Consider the following 23,452-nt stretch of genomic DNA (forward strand, 5'->3'; position numbering starts at 1 on the left):
TTTCCAGATAGGAATACTGTGGGGATATACTATAACCCAGTTTGCCCTCCCCCCCCCCACACCAAATTTAGCTTATTTGAAGGGCCAATTCACATATTTCTATTTCTTCTCCCACCTATCATTGCTCAGAAATAGTTATATAAGTATTCCGCCTAACTTCTTATACCTGAGTGTTAATGGTTCCTTGCATCATCTACTAATCTTTTCCCTTACTGCCTGTACTTTACTGTGTTCTGTTGCTTACCCAAACTTGTGGCTCCCCCCCCCACACACCTGTTTGTCTTGAAGTACGCCTCTGCCTCACCTCTGGTACCATCCTAAAGCCCCTATTACACTGGGCGATGAGAGGGAGCAAGCAAGTGCCGACCTGTCAGGTCAGCGTCCGCTTGCTCCTTATTCCCCGCTTACTGCTGGCGCTATTACACACGTCAGCAGCGAGCGGATAAGAGCCAGGGGGCTGCCAGGGTAATCGTTAGATCATCTGCAGTCGCCGCTACTATTACAGGGGGCGACGGCATCAGATCATTGCTGTTTAAACACATTGAAAGACAACGATCAGCCGACATTGTGCATGTCAGCTGATCGTTGTCTTCTATTACACAAAACGATTATTAGCCGTAGTGGTCGGTATCAGCTGAATACAGCCGATAATCGCTTTGTGTAATAGGGCCTTCACTCTCCAGTAAGTGACAAGGCCAGCTGACTAGTGTTGAGTGGAGTTGTGGAACTGTTTGGGTCTGGCAACGTTATCCATACTGGAATGCTTGGAGAAGTTGCAGTCCTAGGGAGTCCTGGAAAACATGGATACAGCCATAGGATGTATCCATGTTTTCCTGGCAACCCTAGGGGGCATCCAATTTTACCAGCCACTGAAAGTCATATGCCAAGTGTTTGGGTTTGGATAACATTCCTGAACAGTTCAGCAAGTCCACTAAACACTACAGCTGACTACATCTACCTGCCTGATCTCCGTTGTGCACACGTCAGCAGTGTCTGGTCTACTAGTCAGCTGCTACAGATCCTTGACCATCTAATGGAGTGACCTGGTACCCTCTAGCAAGGCATCCACATGGAGTTTGTATGTTGACCCCCCCCCCCATGTTTTCCTGATTTTTCTTTGGTTCTCCAGTCCTGTAGTGTATCCATATGGAGTGCTATAGAAGCAGCAATGTGTCTGTAAGTTCAATGTATTGGAACCATTATGGCCCAGTCTGAATATACCCTATAGAAGCGGCTGTCTGCTACCCTCGTAGTTACACCCTTGATTCTAGACCTTGTTCCTATTCCCTGAGGCATTCCAGGTTAATATTGACTCCAGTATTATTTGGGCTTTTCCTCATCCAGCAATCACCCTCCCTGCTGGAAACTTGCTATTATAGGAGGCAGTTCTTGTTTTTCAATTAAAGTGTTCTTTATACCCGTAATATACATAAGGTAATTCAGCAATGTGCTTGCATACCCGGAGGGCATTAATATATGAATATTAACAAGGGTAATTGCTGACGCGGACCGCAGAGGTGACGTTTTTTTTGCACCATATGCTTCTAGTGTTTTTCTCAGCCTGCAATTAGGTTAAAATATGTGTATGTTTTATTACCACGTCTGCAGCAGCAGCCGGGAGGGGCGGGGGCATAGTGGGGGTTAATTGGCATATTGAATTAATAAATTATAGTCAATAGTAAATGAGATATTGTGCCGCAGAGCTTACACAGCCTGTACAGCAGATAGAAATTTATTGTTTTGCTTTGTTGACAGATTTTATCCCATAAGGAGAGTAGTGACTAAGCTGCTCGTGATCGTCTCCACTTGGGTTACTTAGTTGTTTTGCTCAGGGTGTCCTTATTTCAGTCTCTGAATTTTCTGTACATATTCAGGAGAATAAAGAATGCTCTGTACAGACACTGCAGGTGATGTGAAGTGACTTAAAGGGGTACTCCGTCCCGGGGGTATTTTTCAGTTATGGGCAGCGGAGGTCACTTACCTACCCCGTTCAGCGCCGGGTCCCGGATCGCGCTGCCCGGTACACCCGTCCCACGGCCGCTTCCTGGTGTGAGCTGCTGCATGATACGTGACGTCTCAAGGCAGAGCCGGCGGGCTTTCGATACAGGGGTTCAGGAGTCGGACCCCCGCAATCTCCTACTTTTCCCCTATTCTGTTGATAGGGGAAAGTTAATTTTTCCCGGCATACCCCTTTAACGCGTACCTGTTATTTAGAGAAACTCTTGACATGTTACAAAGTTTTGATCAGTCAGGTTTCGAGACCCCCACCAATTAGAAGAACGAGTGGGGAGAAAGTGGCTTTCCTTCTCTGGATTGTCCCATTATAAGCCTGTGGGACTGTTCAAAGAGAAAGAATGGAGGTTTCTGTAAGCCGAGAAATAGAGTGCACTACCACCAACTTTCCCCACACTTCTGCTGATCAGTCAAAATGTTTTACATTTCCTTTTGAGATGACAAAGGTTTTTCTTAATGACAGGTAGTACCTGACCCCATGCCACCACTGATGGTACCCTGGTTCCCACTCCCCGTTGGTTCTGCTGATGACACAGCATGCAAGAAATGTCCACTTAACCAATCACTGACAGCAGCAGAGGTCCACTTCCAGGCACACTTTCTCTATGTGTCTAGATGTCCCCCAAAAGCGCAGATTAATGAGACCCGGGCTATGTTGGAATGCCAGCAACAAATATAAAAATTTAAGTTTAGATTTTTTGTAAAAGGGACAGTTGGGTAAGGTCAGATTTAGATTAAGAACCTTGGGAGATTGTACAGCTGATTTCTAGACTCTTTTCTTACTTCCCTTTTGTCGGAGGCTCCATGTGGGCCGCCATTGGGATTTAATGGGAAGATTAGAGCAGGATGCGGCACCTTACTTGCTAAGTGTTGGTCAACACGATGACAGAACCGTACCAACCCCATGCTAAGTAATTGGGACTGGCGAGTATGTTGGTGTCCATTGTTTGACATATCTAGCATGGCCATTATGGTTTCTGCTATTCCGATATCATAGTGTTGGTGTAAACAGAACCTAAATAGTAAAAATCCCGAACACCCTGTGCTTTAGGAACCAAAATCTTTTACGGGACGCAGCAACGCGTACGGCCACAGTCATTAATCATAACCGAAGCTTTGTTAGTCGTTCCTTCTTGGAGACATCTGGGTGGACTGTTCTTTCTGTACCAGTATTTTGAGATCCCCCTGGCTCTCATTTGTTAGCTGGATGTAAAATCCAAAATCTTCTATGGGAAGTGGCTGATAGAGAAAGCTAACACATTTTAGAGCCATTTTCATTAATCATAACCAAGGCTCGGTAACTCTTTAGGACACTCATCTAGGTGTACTGTTCTTACTCTCAAAAGTGTTTTTGGAGTCCCCGGAAAATATTTCTTAACGGCGAATGGATTGGGATAACAATTCATCATTTCTAGAAAAAGAACAGTGACACCATTAAGAGACGCTATAGTTGGCTCTCATGGGCACTTGACCCTAATTTGAAATCCTGCAAACATTTTTAAAATAGAGCCCCCTTTAAGGCTATAGAAAACATGAAAACTTTCTGTATAAAAATAAATTCTGTCAATCCAGTACACCTCAGATTTTTTAATTTCTTAAAGGAGAAGTCCATCAAAATTCAAAATTACAGTGCAGGCAGGGGATGTGAGAAACATAATAATGAAAGTATAGTTACCAGACCCCCTGCCCACGCTATGCCGCATCACCAGGCACATCACTCGGCTGGAACAGCAGGAAAGGGTGGGATATAGCCTGCTTAGCAAATTATTGACTTCAGTGGTGTCCTACCCTGGGGCAGGTCGAGTTATGACATAACAGAGGGGGGTATGAAGAATTCCAGCGGTGGTCCAGGAGCAGGGTGTGGTGCTGCATGGACATGGAGAGTGGTATATATACTCATTATTATGTTCCCACCACCCCCTGCCCTAACTGATTTTTCTTCTTTAAGATGGGGGGCAATAAAAGGGGTTGTTGGGTGCCAGAACATTTTATTAAAGGGCTCAGAGAATACAACAAATATGACATACTCACCTGCTCGATGCACCATCATCATGTTCAAATGCTGGTCTTTGGCTACTGGGAGATTGGAAAATTCCTTGATAATGAAAATCCTCTTTGCTGTTTCTGGTCTGGCGGTGAAACAATGACAAGTTTCCATCAGAGAGTCATGAAATGATGAGGAATAAATGAGGAATGCTGATGTCTGTGCTTGTTCTCTATTGATCGTTGGAGAAATACAAAAACACAAGTTATTATATTCAATGTGTCTTGAATGAAGAGTTTGTTGAACTCCCACTTGAAGAGGAATTTAGACTTTGCACAGTGTAGGTAAGAAAAATATGTATTGTATCCTATATTGACTATTGAGTACAGGTTCTCATTGGATAGAATCCCGTTATGGGTGCTACAAACAATGCACCTTGGGAAAAGTAACAAGCCATGCAACCTAACCTGGGATATTAGCTAAGTGAGTAACCCATTCCAGTGCTCTCTGCTGCCACCTCTGTCCATGTCAGGAACTGTCCAGAGCAGTAGCAAATCCCCATAGAAAACCTCTCTAGCTCTGAACAGTTCCTGACATGGACAGAGGTGGCAGCAGAGAGCGCTGTGTCACACTGGAAAGAATACACCACTTCCTGCACAATATACAGCAGCTGATAAGTACTGAAAGACTGCACAATTTTAAATAGAAGTAAATCACAAATCTGTGTAACTTTCTGACATCAGTTGATTTGAAAGATAAACATTTTTGCTGGAATATACCTTTAAATATGGAGAAATTCTAAAATATGTTTTTATGGAGATCCAGACATTGAGTTTGTGGCTTTTCTGCACCTGCGCAGTACAGCACAGACAGGGGCGGATTAACTTTACCATAGGCCCCGGGCTGTTGATCAAGCTTGGGCCCCCGCTCACCCCACTCTAACTTTGACAGCACTAGTGTAGTGTCCATAGTACGGGATAGATAATGTCATGATGCCCGTTTTTGTGCAAAATTGCGGTAAAAAATACACAATTGTTATAATGTTACATTTCACATCAAAGCACTTTTACTTAGTTTTAGTACATTGTTCCCTGGTGTACTAGGTTTCCTGGGTGAGCTCCCCTCCCTCTCCCTTCCTTCTTCCTCCCGTTCCTTTCAATTACATCAGGTGTCTGGACGCCGCCGCAATCCTCAATTATCAATTTTTACTTTTCTTCCTCTTTCTCTAATTCAGTTTTAGTCTTTGGTTTCAGTGACCTTTCAATCTACCAGACATGTTCATGTACTCCTCCACTTCTTTCCCCCCCTTGAGTGTGTTGTATGTATCCCCTTGTCTATGTCTGTAGTGTTCATGGCACTAAGTAGATTCTCTCTCATTGTTGTGTACTTTCCCGGGCACCTTCATAACCCACAGATCCCATCCCACTTTTGCTAGGTGCTTTTTCATATTTCCCTGGTTCCCTTTGTTGTGTTGTATTTTGGGACCTTTCAAGGTCCGTGTCTTGCTATGTCGGTAAATGTTTGTTTTTTGAAAAATAAAAAACTTAAATATTAAAAAAAAAAAAAAAGCTAGTCTCCTTAAAGGTCCAGTCTCCTTAAAGACAGCTTAATACTCTTGTTAGCGATCTAGTTACAGGTAACTGTAGGCACAGATATTGCTGCCTCCCCGTTTCTCACTGTTAAGTCATATTCAAATGCAACCAATTGACATTTTCACAACTGCATCTGAATGGAGCATGCAGAAATCTGTGTACCCCAAAATAACCACAAATGATGTAACCACAGTTATTACTGCCTCCTTGTATCCCCCTGAAATTGTTATTTGCAACTAAAGTACTCTCAAGTGATGCATATACAGAGAGCGTTGCCTCTTTGTTTGTTTCTGTTAACAATCTAGATTCACAGTGTCGGACTGGGGTATTTGGGCCCACCAGAGGAAATGCTCCTGGGGGCCCACCAATGAAGAACCAGTGAGAAATGACATGTCAGTCTATGTTAGTGCAGGTTCTAAGGCTGAGGGCCCACTGTAGGATTCTCTGGTCCTCTAGTGGGCCAGTCCGACACTGTAGAGTATTGTCCTCCTGTCTCACTATGTAAATGGTGTCAGAGTGTATAATGCTGCCTCCCTGTGTCTCCTTGTAAATGATTTCCACACAGATAGTACTGCCCCTTTGTCTCTCCATGTACACTACCGTTCAAAAGTTTGGGGTCACCCAAACAATTTTGTGTTTTCCATGAAAAGTCACACTTCTTCACCACCATACGTTGTGAAATGGATAGAAAATAGAGTCAAGACATTGACAAGGTTAGAAATAATGATTTGTATTTGAAATAACATTGTTTTTACATCACACTTTGCTTTTGTCAAAGAATCCCCCTTTTGCAGCCATTCCAGCATTGCACACCTTTGGCATTCTAGCATTCTAGCATTCTATTAATCTGTTGGGGTAAGCTGGAGAAATTGCACCCCATGCTTCTAGAAGCAGCTCCCACAAGTTGGATTGGTTGGATGGGCACTTCTGGCGTACCATACGGTCAAGCTGCTCCCACAACAGCTCAATGGGGTTCAGATCTGGTGACTGCGCTGGCCACTCCATTACCGATAGAATACCAGCTGCCTGCTTCTGCTGTAAATAGTTCTTGCACAATTTGGAGGTGTGTTTAGGGTCATTGTCCTGTTGTAGGATGAAATTGGCTCCAATCAAGCGCTGTCCACTGGGTATGGCATGGCGGTGCAGAGCGATAGCCTTCCTTATTCAGAATCCCTTTTACCCTGTACAAATCTCCCACCTTACCAGCACCAAAGCAACCCCAGACCATCACATTACCTCCCCCATGCTTAACAGATGGCGTCAGGCATTCTTCCCGCATCTTTTCATTTGTTCTGCGTCTCACAAACGTTCTTCTTTGTGATCCAAACACCTCAAACTAGGATTCATCCGTCCACAACACTTTTTTCCAGTCTTCCTCTGTCCAATGTCTGTGTTCTTTTGCCCATCTTAATCTTTTTCTTTTATTGGCCAGTCTCAGATATGGCTTTTTCTTTGCCACTCTGCCCTGAAGCCCAAAATCCCTCAGCCGCCTCTTCACTGTAGATGTTGACACTGGTGTTTTGTGGGTACTATTTAATGAAGATGCCAGTTGGGGACCTGTGAGGCGTCTGTTTCTCAAACTAGAGACTCTAATGTGCTTATCTTCTTGCTTAGTTGTGCAACGCGGCCTCCCACTTCTTTTTCTACTCTGGTTAGAGCCTGTTTGTGCTGTCCTCTGAAGGGAGTAGTACACACCGTTGTAGGAAATCTTAAATTTCTTAGCAATTTCTCTCATGGAATAGCCTTCATTTCTAAAAACAAGAATAGACTGTTGAGTTTCAGATGAAAGTTCTCTTTTTCTGGCCATTTTGAGCGTTTAATTGACCCCACAAATGTGATGCTCCAGAAACACAATCTGCTCAAAGGAAGGTCGGTTTTGTATCTTCTGTAACAAGCTAGACTGTGTTCAGATGTGTGAACATGATTGCACAAGGGTTTTCTAATCATCAATTAGCCTTCTGAGCCAATGAGCAAACACATTGTACCATTAGAACACTGGAGTGATAGTTGCTGGAAATTGGCCTCTATACACCTATGTAGATATTGCACCAAAAACCAGACATTTGCAGCTAGAATAGTCATTTACCACATTAGCAATGTATAGAGTGTATTTGTTTAAAGTTAGGACTAGTTTAAAGTTATCTTCATTGAAAAGTACAGTGCTTTTCCTTCAAAAATAAGGACATTTCAATGTGACCCCAAACTTTTGAACGGTAGTGTAAATGATGTAGGTACTGTACAGATAGTACTGCCTCACTATGTAAATGATGTCGACATGTATAATACTGCCTCCCTGTGTCTCCCTGTAAATGATGTCCACAGATAGTACTGCCTGCCTCTCTCTTCATTTAAGTGATTTACAAACAATCTCTTTGTCATTTACTGTGAAACAGATACAGGTACAGATGATGCAACCTTACAGTCTCTCTCTGTGAATATTGTAGATACAGATTATTCTGCCTTCCGTTGCTACAAGAAAATGCTGTTGGCCTAGAAAATTTTTTTTTAAAATTGCAAGTAAAGATGTTACCATCTGCGTTTGTCTCCCCCAGTTACTGCTGCGCATAGATAGTACTGCCTACCCGTCTCTAATGTTAAAGGATAACACAAGAGACATGTTGTTATTTAGTCTGCCCAGCAGCACAAAATAATAAAAGAAGAAACTTCCTAAAGAAGACGTTAAGAGAAAAAAAATATCGCTGCAGGGCTTGGAAGTAGAAAAATTATGTAGACTGTTGGCGAGAACTGTGTATCGGCAAATAACTCTTAACTAGCAGAATTATGGGAGATTTCTTTAAAATGGAGTATTTTTCTCTTTAACCAAGTCACGAGATTGTGCTACCTATTGCCCTTTTCGCAAAGATCAATGAAACTGCTGTCCATTACACTGCAAAATGTCAGCTGCCAAGAACATGCTGGAGAAATGAAAAACTTCTCGGACGTCGGCTATTGGAAGTGCCGACTCTTTTGTCAGGTTGATTAAGATCCTAATAAACTGTACAGTCAAATCAAATAGAACTTTTTAGATCTCACCGCCGCGCTAATCCGTTAGAACTCGCGAAAATGGCATCATCGAAAAGCCATGAAGCTGCGTCCTGTTTCCTCCCCTCCGACGTGGCGTGACGCGCCAATTTGCATTAATCATGGATCTGATGGATGCTGACCCTAAGGTATTGTATTTCAGTTAATTGATTTTCTGTTGCTTTAATTGCTTTTTGGGTAAGAATCTTTTATCTTTTTCTTAACTCCGGGAGCGATATATCAAGATGAATGGAACGCGACGGAGAAGTCACTTGCTTCAGCCTTGTAGAGACATGGCCTCCCACCTAGGTAACAGATCAGAAGTGAACTTTTAATAAAAGAACCCTCCGCTCCGAGAGAGATTTAGCTGTGTTGACAATGGAAGACGACATATCACGCGGTTCCTCTTTTTTCCTCCACTCCAGTAGATGACAATTGTTGTCTCCAAGGGAAACTCTTTACGAATATAATTTGCATGTAGATTACATCAATCTTCTTATTCTCCGCCATATGTGTAAAGCATTATTAAGCTTTGAGCTGACGCTGTTCATTTTGAAGAAATTTTTCACTTTTCCATTGATCCTCTTTGAAGTTTTTTCTTAAAGGGACTTTCCAGTAAAAATTTATTGCTAGCCAATTCTCAGGGGAGGTCATCAATATCTGATTGGTATAGCACTCCTTCAGGTCAGCTTTTTGCCAGAGTCATATGTAAATGACAAGAGATGAGTTAGACGTCCATAGGAAATCACTGCTCCAGTCAGTACGATCATAATGATAAGCAATATATAACAGTTACTTTATTTCACTTTTTAAAAATTTAAACTTTTTTTTAAAAGAAACTTTTAACCAAAAATTACCAATTTTGTGCTTTGACAGGTTTTTATGCTTATGCAATTTACTGTGTAAGATCAGGAATCTGATAATTTAATAGTTCGGGCAATTGCGCAAGCAGCGATAGCAAATATGTTTGTTTATATTTTTTATTCAAAAAAATGGGTTGATTTCAACTTTTCATATAGGATAGGATTTTTTATTTTTTTATTTTTTATTTTTTATTTCCCCCCCCCCCCCTTGTTTATTTGTAGTCCCCCTAGGGAACTCCTATTAGCAATACCATGATTGCTTATAGGTATCAGTGCAATACCTATGTACTGCCTTGATCCATGTTATCTACACTCAATTGCTTTGGGCTGCTGTAGGCCTCCTGAAACAATCGCTAAGACAGGAACAAGAAGAGGACCTGGTCTTTAAGTATAACGGATTAAAGATGGTTCAGAAGGGGGATCGGCTTGTCATGATGCGATCGGGACAAGCTGATCCCCCTTCTGGACCCCCTTTGAAGGTTTTAAAAGCAATTTAAATGCTGCTGTCAAAACTGGTTAGTTTGGAAATCTATCAGCGCAGCCCCAGTACAGAGCAGGCTCGAATTCCGAGACCCCGCTTTACCCCCTTTAACGACATATGTACGTAAATGTAAGCCAAAATGCTGTTAAAGGTTAAGTAGCTTTTTGTGCAGCTCAGTTATTGGGCAGGACTTTTTATGCAGCCTTCACTTTCATAATTGTTGGCCACACTTCTACCTGTTGGATGTGCGACCCAATAACAATGATCTTTGGATCTGGCCGATTGCTCATTTGTTTTTTAAATAATTTGCCCATTTGGCAGATATTTTCTCTGTGTAAAAGGCCCTTTACTCTCCTTTCTTTATTCAGAACACATGCATGCTCAGTTGAGCCAAACATGAATGTGTATGGTCAGATAGTGTGAGAGCAACAGCTATCTAAAGTGTTTGGAAAGGGGGGGGGGGGGGCAGAGTGTGTAACTAACAGCTATCCAAAGGGTATTGTTAGCTTTAGATGTAGAACGTGATCTGGTAAGGTGAGTTTTAGTGTTTAAAACTTTCTTCTTTGCAATGAATGTTAAGCGGGCCGTAATGTGCTAATGAAAATGATAGGGTTGGTATAGCACATATCCCTCCATCTCTGTACTTTGTATTCCAGTGCGTTCTCTCAGTTCTGATCCTGAGATCAGCGCTAGGTGACCACATTGGAATACTAAGTAGGTTATAAAAAGCCTTTTTTATATAAATGCTGAGAACTCTTAATAAGCTGAATTACATATACAGAATAAGAGCATTCTCGGGCTGCCATAATATGAGCGCGCTCAGGCACCCCGCGGTTCTATTGAACCAAACTCAGATCACTGTACAAACCTATGGTTATCTACCTTTGGTTCAATACAGTGGAAAGAGGAGGGGGGCCCAAATCGTCTGTCAGTGGACAATGGAGAATTTAGTGTGACATTGCTTCATTTTTATTTTGTTAGTAGTAATGATATTATTGAGCAAGTTAACAATAATTAATAGGTAAGGAGCATATGACCAATGCAATTGTGTCAGAAGTATGGGCCTAGCCACAGACATTGGGACGTTATGGGGGAGTCATGGGGGCCTCTATGGATTGGACTTCCAGCATATGCCATAAATGATCGATCTGATTGAGATCCAGGCAATCTGGAGGCCGAGTTACCTCCTTGATCCCTTTGTCATTTTCCTTATTTCTGACGATGTCTGCAGTGTGGCGGAAACATTACCCTGCTGATAGAGGCCACTGTCTTTAGGGGGTCCTGCTGCCACAAAGTGAGGGGTCTTAGTCTGTCAGTAGACGTGACCTCACAGTGACATCCACATGATGCCAGAACACAAGGTCTCCAGCATATCATTGCCCATCACACTGCCTCCACCTTCCATAGTGCATCCTGTTCGTCCACATGAAGACATGACCCATCAGACCAAGCCACTTTCTACATTGCTTCATGGTCCTATTGAGCCATTGAGCATGTACACAGTTTTAGAGGTGGACAGTAGTCACCATGGGTTCTGACCAGTCTGTGGGACCCCATACATATCCAACTTTGATGCAGACTCTTTTTTGTTGTAACTTTTTCCAAGAATTTGCATTACAGCAACTTACCGTATTTTTCGCTTTATAAGACGCACTTTTTTTCCTCCCAAAGTGGGAGGAAAAATCAAGTGCATCCTATAAAGCGAAGACGGCTCCCAAGCAGTGCTGAGCACCGCAAGGAAGCCGTCCTGACCGCCCCCTGTATTGCCGCTCACTATGCATATGCATAGTGAGCGGCCCTGAGCGATCCCCTCCGCCCGCCCAGCCCGCCCCTTCTATCACCGCTCAGCTGAGCCGATCAGAAGCCCGGGAAAGTGCTATGAGCAGAACTTTCATGGGCTCCTGATCGGCTAGGCGGCGATGGAGGGGGCAGGCGGAGGGGATCGCTGTCCTACTCACCTGTCCGCCAGCCCCAGCAGCTCCTCTCCCGACACTCCCGTCTCCCGTCATCCTCTGGGCACAGGCAGTGGGGTACAGAGACGCTGCCTGTGTCCCGGAAGTGTTCTGCAGCGGCAGTCTCTCTGTCCCCCGCTGCCTATGCCAGAGGATGACGGGAGACCGGAGTGTTGGGAGAGGAGCTGCTGGGGCCGGCGGACAGGTGAGTAGCCTGTTTGTTGTTTTTCTAGTCGCAGGGATGATTGGCTACCATGGGGGGCACTGTATGGGGGCATTGGCTACTATATGGGGGCATTGGCTACTATATGGGGGCATTGGCTACTATATAGGGGCACTGTATGGGGGCATTGGCTACTATATGGGGGCACTGTATGGGGGCATTGGCTACTATATGGGGGCATTGGCTACTATGGGGGCACTGTATGGGGGCATTGGCTACTATATGGGGGCACTGTATGGGGGCATTGGCTACTATATGGGGGCATTGGCTACTATGGGGGCACTGTATGGGGGCATTGGCTACTATATGGGGGCATTGGCTACTATATGGGGGCACTGTATGGGGGCATTGGCTACTATGGGGGCACTGTATGGGGGCATTGGCTACTATATGGGGGCATTGGCTACTATGTGGGGCCATTGGCTACTATATGGGGGCATTGGCTACTATGTGGGGGCTTTGGCTACTATGGGGGGCACTGGCTACTATGTGGGCACTATATGGGGGCATTGGTTACTATGTGGGGCACTATATGGGGGCATTGGCTACTATGTGGGGCACTATATGGGGGCATTGGCTACTATGGGGGGCACTATATGGGGGCATTGGCTACTATGTGGGCACTATATGGGGGCATTGGCTACTATGTGGGGCACTATATGGGGACATTGGCTACTATGTGGGGCACTATTTGGGGGCATTGGCACCGATCACACTGCTGCTATCTCCATACTGTGACAATGAGCAAAATATTTTTTTTCTATTTTTTCCCCCCTAAAATCAGGGGTGCGTCTTATCAAAAGGCGCGTCCTATAAAGCGAAAAATACGGTAAGCGATTGGGCAAAATGGGCTAGCTTCCACCCCTACCACACATCAATGATTCCTGGGTACTGGTTGTACTTTCTTGGTCGGTACTAACCACTACATATCGGGAACATCCTACAAGATCGACCTTTACACTTGCCCATTATCCTCCTTCCAACATCAATATTGAGAAGTACTGGGTCACTTGATGCCTAATATATTCCCCCAGGACGGGATCCATTGTCATTGACTTCACTACCCTTGTGACCAATTGTTGTACACCAAAATACTCCTGGATAGTTACAGACAAGTCACCATTGTTTCCAACTCTCTGTTTCTAGTTATAGAGGGAAAGAAAGTTCTTCTAAAACATAAACTGCTCTAAGAAGCGTGATACAGACAGCAGCAGCATAAATGAGAAGTTTTAATGTTTTGAGGGTATTTATTATTTGTATATTACTATCCCTAGGGTTAATATTCCCTACATTTGGCTTTTACTGAGAAACGGACATCTGTCATTGTATCATGACCCCTACCCCTCTGAAGTGCCCCTGTTGCACGCGTACATGTCGTCTATTCGGGACCCTCTCGAAGGCATCTATCTATTTCGTTTTTATGCAATGTTTTCCCAAAAAAAACACGCTTTTGTTCAAAAAAGAATTAGTCGTAATTAAATCTCCCTCCCCCTCCCCCCACCAACTCCAAAATATCAATTCCTCCCATGATTCTGTGCAAACCTTAAAGCCAAGGAAGATTCAGTGAAGTATATGGCACTTGTTAAAGTTGAACACACACACACACCCCTCTCCCTGTCTCTCCTCTCCTCCTCCCCTAAAAGATTTTTTGGCTTAGCAGCAGGTTCTGTCGCATGCGGACATTTCCAGACACAGAACAGATTTCTTATCACTGAATAACAAATGGCTCCAAACAACACATCAGCGCTTATTAAAAATGGTATTTGGCCGCTGCGACACATCCGAGTCCTTTCGTCGAGAACCAGGTGTTTTTTTGGCTGAGGAGAGGTTTTGTCAATACAAGATTTGGTAACGGGGTCTCATTTTCTACTCGTCGTCTCTGTTTCTTTATTGGTAATTTTTTTTTTTTTGCTTCTTCCATTGTGTTTTTTTTTTCTGTTCCCTTCTCTCTCTTTTAATATATGAACTGATCCGCAAAGGGCATCTTTTGGGATGAAGGACTCAAACAGACTGGCACAGGCTGGAGCCTCGCCAAGACTGCTTGGAAATGGGATGATTGCCATGCTGGGAGCGAGGAAAGACAGTACAGAGAGAAGGGGGGAAAAAAGGCAAGACTTGGCAGAGCTCAGTCAAATCAGTTTCTTTTGTCTGCCTTCTCGACTTGAGCTTCAGGAAAGAAATCCATTCTGGGCTAAAAAGGAAAATTCTGAACTTTTTTTTTCCTGTCTTTTTTTGGGGGTCTGCAAACTTGGAACCTTATTTTCTTTTTATAAGCCATTGCAGATTTTTTCGGAAACAATATGAGGCGCGATGTCTGTATTTTACGAAAGTTATCCTAAAGAATTAAAAAAAAAAACAAAAAAAACTTCCTAATAACCTGGCTGCGACATGGCGTCCAGGTGGTAGCCTTGTTGCGCTTGGATTTGTTTTGTCACATTTTTTACAAAAAAATGTATACAAAAATGGATTTTTTAAAATTCTTAAAAAGGCCGGGTTGAAGGAGAGGAAAACGACAAAACTTTTTTTTTCCCCAATGTATAAAATGTTGGGATTTTTTTTTTTTTCGGGGAGGGAAGGGAGAGGAAAGTTGTATTTCTCCTCTGATCAGCTGTGGAAGCAACAGTTTTCTTTTTATTTCTGCTGGTGCAGCAATCTGGATTTTTAGTTGCTGCTTCTCCACCCTGTAATTACTGAAGACCCAGACGAAAAGAGGAGACGACCCACTGTACAGACGACTGAAGGGCAGACGTGAACCGTGAGCATTTTCTATTTTATGCTTTTGTCTGTGATTGCCGGTTGTTTCTGTCTGTACCACCTCTGATGTCTTGTGTAAATATGACTACATCTGTGCCTCCTGTGTACGGATGAATGCATCCCCAAAAAAATCTTGTCTTTCCTATTTTTGCATCTGTTGTGCAAATGGCGTGTGTACAGTATTCTGCACTGGTGCATAAATGTTTCTTTGGGCCTCGTCTGCTGTCATGTGAGTGTGCATTGACTTCAATGAGAAGATTTTAAGGTGGATCCACCATTAATGTTTTTAGAAATAAAAATTTAAATGTGGGAATAACTCAGCAGGAAATGTTCTCTTACTACAATTGAGTCTTAAAGGGACAGACAGGGTTTCACAGTTTTGTGCCAACATCTAAATCCCACCTTAATTGGGTTAAAGGGGTACTCCAGCGAAATTTTTTTTATTTCAAATAAACTGGTGTCAGAAAGTGCAAGAGATTTGTAATTTACTTCTATTAAAAAACCTCAAGTCTTCAAGTACTTATCAGCTGCTGTATGTCCTACATATTTATGCCTAGGACATACAACAGCTGATAAGTATTGGAAAACTTGAGAATTTTTTATAGAAGTAAATTACAAATCTGTGGCACCAGTTGGTTTGAAAGAATTTTTTTTCCGCTGGAGTTTCCCTTTAACGACATACATTGTCTAACTGTAAATCGTTTATATTGCTCATACTACCTTAAAATTGGTTGTGGATTGTCATGTCATGTCCATATGGACAGCTTTCTGCCTTGAAACAGTTTCTTCCCCCTGAGATTTCCGATGTTCATATTTAATATGTTTAGAGAAGGGCCTTAATGGGTAGGGTACTAGTCTTCTGGAGTTGGAAAGGAGTTTTTTTTTTTGTGTACGGCACCTCACGTGGGCCTTGTGGTGTTTTTGCCTTGATCTAGATCCATGCAGTAGGGTTTTAGAATTGGCTGAATGGACCCTTGTCTATATAACTATATAATTTGAGCTATAAAGAACTCCAGCGGGGGGGTAAAAATCATTACAGACAGGTGGTGGTGGGAAAATAAAAAAGGGCACTAAGCTTACCTGTCCCTGTGCCTGCTTTGTGCCATATGACCAGGCTCCCATACCCCACTGGGTGCCATCTTCTCCCGGGTTCCAGGTATTCCACAACCCGGCTGAAATGTTACAAGTGGGTGGGATTTAGCCCGCTCAGCCCGTCAGCAACTGCAGCGGTATCCTGCCTCATTCACTGACCGTCTCAGCTAGGTCATGACATAGCCGGAGGGGAGCTAAGAAGACAGCTGGCTGGGGTCCAGGAGTGGGACGCGGCACTGCCCTGGTGCCAGGACAGGTGAATATGACCTCTTTTATCTTCCCTCACCCACAGCCAATTTTTTGCTCTGCCCCAGATCTCTGCTTTAATTATGGACAGGTAATCATTAGAGAACCAAATATTTGCCCCTCAAGAACCCATGGAGGATCAGAAGATAGTTTTTGGATCCGAAAATGGTCAACTGGCTTCTTTATGATGATTCAGGTTTCGATGCTTATTGTGCTTGTGTCTTTGGGGCACCTGACAAAACTGTTCCTAAATGTAGGCTGTTTGTCCTATTCATGTAATAGTATGAACATTTTGTATACTTAAGGGCCTCTTCGCAAGATCAGTCACAAGTCTCCCCTATTTTATATGTCTTATGTTGTAGGAGGACCTTTGGGCCCTCTCAGCCACCAGGGCCTCGGCACAACTACTCCAACTCCACTATTTATGGCTACAGACTAGGGATGGTCCAAACCTGCCGAGGTTCGGGTTCGTATGAACCCCAACGCTCGGCAGCAGATTCCCGCTGTCTGCCCGCTCCGTGGAGCCGGCGGATACAGCAGGAGGAACGCCTGGAAAACTGGGATACAATCTATGGCTATGGCCACGGAGCGGGAAGACAGCGGGAATCATTACTGAGGGTTCGGGTTCATACGAACCCGAACCGAACTCGGTTCGGACCATCCCTACTACAGACCTGTTGCTTGCTATACAGCAATACTTGGAATTATAACAGTAGGTATAGCAGAAGGAATTGGGCCATTTTCTAAACTGGCCTAGAGTTTAGATAAATGAACAAATCGAGAAGAGATTTGATGACCTCCTGAAGGCAGAAAGGACCTCATTACGGGTTTGCAACATAACTATATAAAAGACTAGGCCAGAGTTCATAGTATTTCATTATATAACTTTTTAGTCTCTTTGATTCCTGTGAATCATAACCTAACTAGTTCTACTCTCTGATTTGTCTGCCGGCCTCGCTCCATTGAGCCATGACTCTTATGTTTTGTTTCGATGAGGAGTAACAAGTTGAAAGGGATTGCTCTTTAATGATAGCAGAATATATAGTTTGCCTCGGAAACAGAAGGAGATTATATAGTTTTGGCTGTACATTTGTGGATGATATGTAGAATAAAACTTTTGTTGTTTTTGTAAGTGATCATGTACTGTACATATTAGCATAGATTGATCGTTTTCATATAATTATAATACATCAAGATTAGATAGGGCAAATGTCTACATAAACTATTATTTTACAGATAATGATTGATGATCCTTATTATGACTATTTTTAATGTCCTATTCTGCCGTGGATGCATTTGGAAAATAAGAAAGTAAGAACAGAACGCTTAGGCTTTTGCTGTTACCCCACAGTAGTTGTATGTAAATTAAAGTATCGTGGCTATGCTTAAAGAGGTATTCCAACTAAATTACTTCTATTTAAAAATCTGCAGTCTTCCAGTATCAGCTGCTGTATGTTCTGCAGAAAGTGGTGTATTCTTTTCTGACGCAGTGCACTCTGCTGCCACCTTTGTCCATGTCAGGAACTGTCTAGAGCAGTAGGAAATCTATATAGAAAACCTATCCTGCTCTGGACACTGGAATATGGCGCTGGCACTAACACCTGGTTTGTGTACAGTAGATTTAGTAGCAATAAACAGTGTGGAGAACCCTACTTGGATAAAAACCTGCTGAACATTGCATTTCTCAGTAACTGCAGCCCACTTGGGGGTAGGATAACAAAATCAGACCAGTTAGATTATTGAATACCTCAATGCGTGGGTATGGAAGGCTCCAACATCCTGTTGTTAGTAGAGATGAGTGAAGTAGGATTTGTATGATGCTAAAATTTTGATCAACTTTTGAATCCTGTTGCACACTCGGTGGAGGACATGGAGACAGCTTGAAGAACATAGGTCATGGGTAACATAGATAATATAGGTCATGGGTAACATAGATAACATAAGTCATGGTTAACATAGATAATATGGGTCATGGGTAACATAGATAATATGGGTCATGGGTAACATAGACAAAATAAGTCATGGGTAACATAGACAACATAAGTCATGGGTAACCTAGATAATATAGGTCATGGGTAACATAGATAACATAAGTCATGGGTAACATAGATAACATAAGTCATGGGTAACATAGATAACATAAGTCATGGGTAACATAGATAACATAAGTCATGGGTAACTTAGATAACATAAGTCATGGGTAACGTAGATAACATAAGTCATGGGTAACGTAGATAACATAAGTCATGGGTAACGTAGATAACATAAGTCATGGGTAACGTAGATAACATAAGTCATGGGTAACATAGATAATATGGGTCATGGGTAACATAGATAATATAGGTCATGGGTAACATAGATAACATAAGTCATAGGTAACATAGATAACATAAGTCATGGGTAACATAGATAACATAAGTCATGGGTAACATAGATAACATAAGTCATAGGTAACATAGATAATATAGGTCATGGGTAACATAGATAACATAAGTCATGGGTAACATAGATAATATGGGTCATGGGTAACATAGATAACATAAGTCATGGGTAACATAGATAACATAAGTCATGGGTAACAGATAATATAGGTCATGGGTAACATAGATAACATAAGTCATGGGTAACATAGATAATATGGGTCATGGGTAACATAGATAACATAAGTCATGGGTAACATAGATAATATAGGTCATGGGTAACATAGATAACATAAGTCATGGGTAACATAGATAATATAGGTCATGGGTAACATAGATAACATAAGTCATGGGTAACATAGATAATATGGGTCATGGGTAACATAGATAACATAAGTCATGGGTAACATAGATAACATAAGTCATGGGTTGACTATGATAAAATCCATGCTCCATTGAGACCCCTATGTGGCGTTTACATTGGATTCATGTTATAGAGTCATTTTCCTACTAGGCCATAACCTTCATAGTGAATAAAGATGTTTACTGATCGGCGCGGCCACGGGTGCTCTTAGTTGGGAGATGTAAGGTTGACACCATGAGGGACCTAAAGATATTAGAAATAAAATTGAAAGAGGTTTATTCGTCTGGAGAACTTAGAATACTGTTAAAAATGTTCCTCCTGGGTCCAATCTTCCCGTATAAGTGGTTGGCCCGTTAATGCTTAGTAAAACTTTTTTCTTCTCTATATCTGCAGCACTCGCTTATTCTGTGCAGTCTAATAAAGTTTCACTGGAGGTTTTCCCAACTCAGCTGTTTTCTTAGGAGTTAGGATGGGCTTATAGAGTTTGGATCGATTACCTTTCATCTTGTATTCCACGTCTTGCTTATAGGATGAGTTTCTGCTAGTAGTTGTGTCAACTTCAAGCCCGGAAACCTATGCAGTTTCTCTTTCTAATTGCTGAATGCAAAGGGGCAATGGTTTCCCACAAACTAGATGCAGCCTTGCACAACATGGTGGGGTTCATATGGCATTCTGATGTGCCATTCATGTGGGTTCTTCATGACATAAATACTGGCTTATACTTAGTATAGGCCATCTGTATATGTATATATAAAGTAGAGTAGTTTGACTCCCGAACATGGCTACCCTAAAACGGCATTGCAATCAGGTAAAATACATGTTGATTCTTCCCCCTACCTGGAGACTAACAATTCATTCCATAATTGTTGTTATCTTTTCAGTCTCCTTCCCCCAGTTCCTGCCTGCTGCTTTCTTCTGAAGACACGGAAAAGTGTGTTACCTGTTCTTTCCGTCTCTGCTCTGATCCCCCTCCTCCCCTCTCCCTTCCATAATGGCTCATTTAAATAGTCCCTGGCCAGCTATCTGTCCACTCTGTGATGCCGGAAGGGTTAATCTGAGGTCAAGTTGCTGGTGACCTTCCTGGCATTAACCTTCCCGGCATTACAGAAGGCAGAGACAGCCGGCCAGGAACACTGTTTACGTGCGCCTTCTGTAAAGAAGATCAGAGCGGGGACAGAGAGAACAGCTAACACATGGTTTTCTGTGTTTTCAGTAGAACGCAGCAGGCTCAGAACTGGGGGAAGGAAACTGAAAAGATAATAGTATGGAACAAATTGTTCGTCTCGAGGAGGGAAGATTCAACATGTATTTTATCTGGCAATCATCTTCAACACAAAACATATGCATGGTTCTATAGCAATGTTTCACGGGGCCCCTACTTTGTGTATATAGCGCTTAGCTTATATATCCCCTGTAAATTCATGCAAATCAATTAGTTAGCAGTGCACAAAACATTCTGAAAGGCACTCTCTTGGTTTCCATGAACAAATATCTGAGCAGTAATCAAAACAGCAATAAAATATCCAAGTAAGATATCACAAAACAAAGAAGACCTAGACAACATAAAAATAGAATTAGGCCAACATGGAAGAACAATGAATTGAGTAGAAACTATACACTCTCCTATATATAAGTGTATTGGAAAACAGATGTTCTAAGGCAGAAAACCCCCTAAAGCTACATAATGTCATTCAGTCATCCAATTATTTGGATTGCCGTATTTGGATTTATATATTTCCATCAGGATTACATTTTCAGCAAATTACCCATCCCGCATGAATGACAGGTCTGTAGGCTTTTGACTTTATACAGCACAATTTTTACAATAAGCTGTCACTACGTATATACAGTATGTCTGGAATACTTCATGGTGATTGGGCAGCGATGTACATAGCATAGCAGTGTAGACTTTACATGCTGGTTGGACTATTTCAGTACACTCAGTCCAGCCATAAGAACATTGAGACTAACTAAAAAGTTAGAGGTCAGCCACAAATCTTTATGTATTACTCAGTTCCTGGCAGTCCTGGTCTAAGATATTAGTTCTTATCAACTGATGGGGTGACACGTCCACCATTGTCCTACATCAACACCACATCTTACCGATCTTGTGTTACTAGGTTTCCCTTTTGATTCTTGGGATAAGAATTTCATTAATTGGGCATTATTGTAGTAGATCTCATGATTACAGTACCTAGGCCCCATTCACATGTAGTTTTAGGCTAAAGGCTCTATTACATTGAGCGATAATCGGCCAAATCAGGCCAATTATTGTTCTGTATAATAGAAAAACGACCATCCGATGAAACAATCGTTTCTATAGGTCGAGAACTAAAATCGGCAGGTGCCCAATGACCCTAGACTCTGCAGCTCCCCCTACTCTCCGCACACCCCGCCACAGATGCCAGCAGCCCTGGCACACGCCAGAAACTCTCTTTCGTCAGCGTTGCTCTAGGACTGCTGAACGTCTGTGGAAAAAATGTAGAACCTCAGCAGATTTCCTACACTACAAATTCACTCTCAAAACGTATTACTCTGCCCTTCACCTCGCCAAACAAGCTTATTTCACCTCTCTCATTTCCTCACTCTCCAACAACCCAAAGCACCTCTTCGATACCTTTAACTCTCTTCTTAAGCCCAAGATTCAGGCACCCAGCACTGCCATCTGAGCTAAAGACCTGGCCTCCTACTTCAATTCTAAAATTGACACTATCCGTTCTGTCATCACCTCCCAGCCCCAAAGTCCCATAGATCCCATTGCTTCACCCAGGGCCGGCCTTAGGGGTGTGCGAGCAGTGCGGCCGCACAGGGCGCTGTGCACTCCCGGCAGGAAGGGGTCGCCACCTGCATCCCCCTGAGGCCATATATCCGTCCCCTGCCTCAGCACAGCAGCCGAGGAAGCTCTGGCCCCCATCCCCCGCCCCCCACAGCGTCTCCCAGCTCACAGAGGCCCATAACCCCGCCCCCTCCCCCGACGGAGACATCAGCAGTGTGATCCTCCGCTCTACCTGCTTCTCCTCATGGGCAGACACATCATCCTCCACTACTACTGCAGTGTGACTGTGAGTATATCTATCTCTGTCTGTGTGTGTTATGTGTGCTCTGTGTGTTAGTGCTCTGTGTGGTAGGACAACAACTCCCAGCATGCTCCTTTGTGGCTCTGTGTGGTAGGACAACAACTCCCAGCATACACCTATGTGGCTCTGTGTGGTGGGACAACAACTCCCAGCATACCCCTTTGTGGCTCTGTGTGGTAGGACAACAACTCCCAGCATGCTCCTTTGTGGCTCTGTGTGGTAGGGCAACAACTCCCAGCATACTCTGTGTGGCAGGACAACAACTCCCAGCATACTCCTATGTGGCTCTGTGTGGTAGGACAACAACTCCCAGCATGCTCCTGTGTGGTAGGACAACAACTCCCAGCATGCTCCTGTGTGGTAGGACAACAACTCCTAGCATGCTCCTGTGTGGTAGGACAACAACTCCCAGCATGCTCCTGTGTGGCTCTGTGTGGTAGGACAACTCCCAGCATGCTCCTGTGTGGCTCTGTGTGGTAGGACAACAACTCCCAGCATGCTCCTGTGTGGCTCTGTGTGGTAGGACAACAACTCCCAGCATGATCCTGTGTGGCTCTGTGTGGTAGGACAACAACTCCCATCATGCTCCTGTGTGTGTGGTAGGACAACAACTCCCAGCATGTTCCTGTGCGGCTCTGGTAGGACAACAACAACTCCCAGTGGTGGGTATGTGTGGTGTGTATGTGTATATGTGACTGTATGTGTGTCTGTGTTTGCAGGATATATATACTGTGTGTCTGTATGCGTCTGTGTAGGCAGTATATACACTGTGGGAGAGATTCATCAAACATGGTGTAAAGTGAAACCGGCTCAGTTGCCCCTGGCAACCAATCAGATTCCACCTTTCATTTTCCAATGAGTCTGTGAGGAATGAAAGGTGGAATCTGATTGGTTGTTAGGGGCGACTGAGCCAGTTTCTCTTTACACCATGTTTGATGAATCTCCCCCGTGTGTCTGTATGTGTATATGTGACTGTATCTGTCTGTGTAAGCAGTATATACAGTGTGTGTCTCCAAGAGATAGGCTTGGGATGGGCTACAATCAGCCGGGGGGGGGGGGGGGGGGGGCGCCAAAAGAATATTCTGCACAGGGCGCCATCTACCCTAAGGCCGGCCCTGGCTTCACCCACTTTCTCTTCACTCTCTGCTTTTGATCCAGTGACAGAGCAAGAAGTCTCCAAGCTCCTCTTCTCCTCTCGTCCTACAACCTGCCCTATTGACCCTATTCCCTCACACCTTGTCCAGTCCCTCTCTCCTGCTGTCACTACTCACCTCACTAAAGTATTCAACCTTTCCCTCTCATCTGGCATCTTTCTCTCTTCATTCAAACACTACAACCCCACTACAAAAAAAACATTGCTGGACCCATCA

The 23,452-nt window shown here is 43.4% G+C and overlaps 1 protein-coding gene across 5 annotated transcripts in view; it reads left to right on the forward strand.

The window, feature by feature from the left end:
- The window catches only part of MSRA (methionine sulfoxide reductase A), a 244,834-nt gene that overhangs the window by 29,470 nt on the left and 191,912 nt on the right, over positions 1-23,452 (forward strand). Inside the window, exon 1 of one of the 5 annotated variants that reach the window (XM_069975810.1) lies at positions 14,793-14,884. The exons of the other annotated variants lie outside the window; for them this stretch is intronic. The gene's annotated coding sequence lies outside the window, so the exon portion shown is untranslated. Of the gene's footprint in view, positions 1-14,792; positions 14,885-23,452 lie in introns of those variants that run through there. 5 annotated transcript variants of the gene reach the window in all.

The sequence above is a fragment of the Dendropsophus ebraccatus genome, chromosome 6 (genome assembly GCF_027789765.1).
Source record: "Dendropsophus ebraccatus isolate aDenEbr1 chromosome 6, aDenEbr1.pat, whole genome shotgun sequence".
In the NCBI taxonomy this organism is placed as follows: Eukaryota; Metazoa; Chordata; class Amphibia; order Anura; family Hylidae; genus Dendropsophus; species Dendropsophus ebraccatus.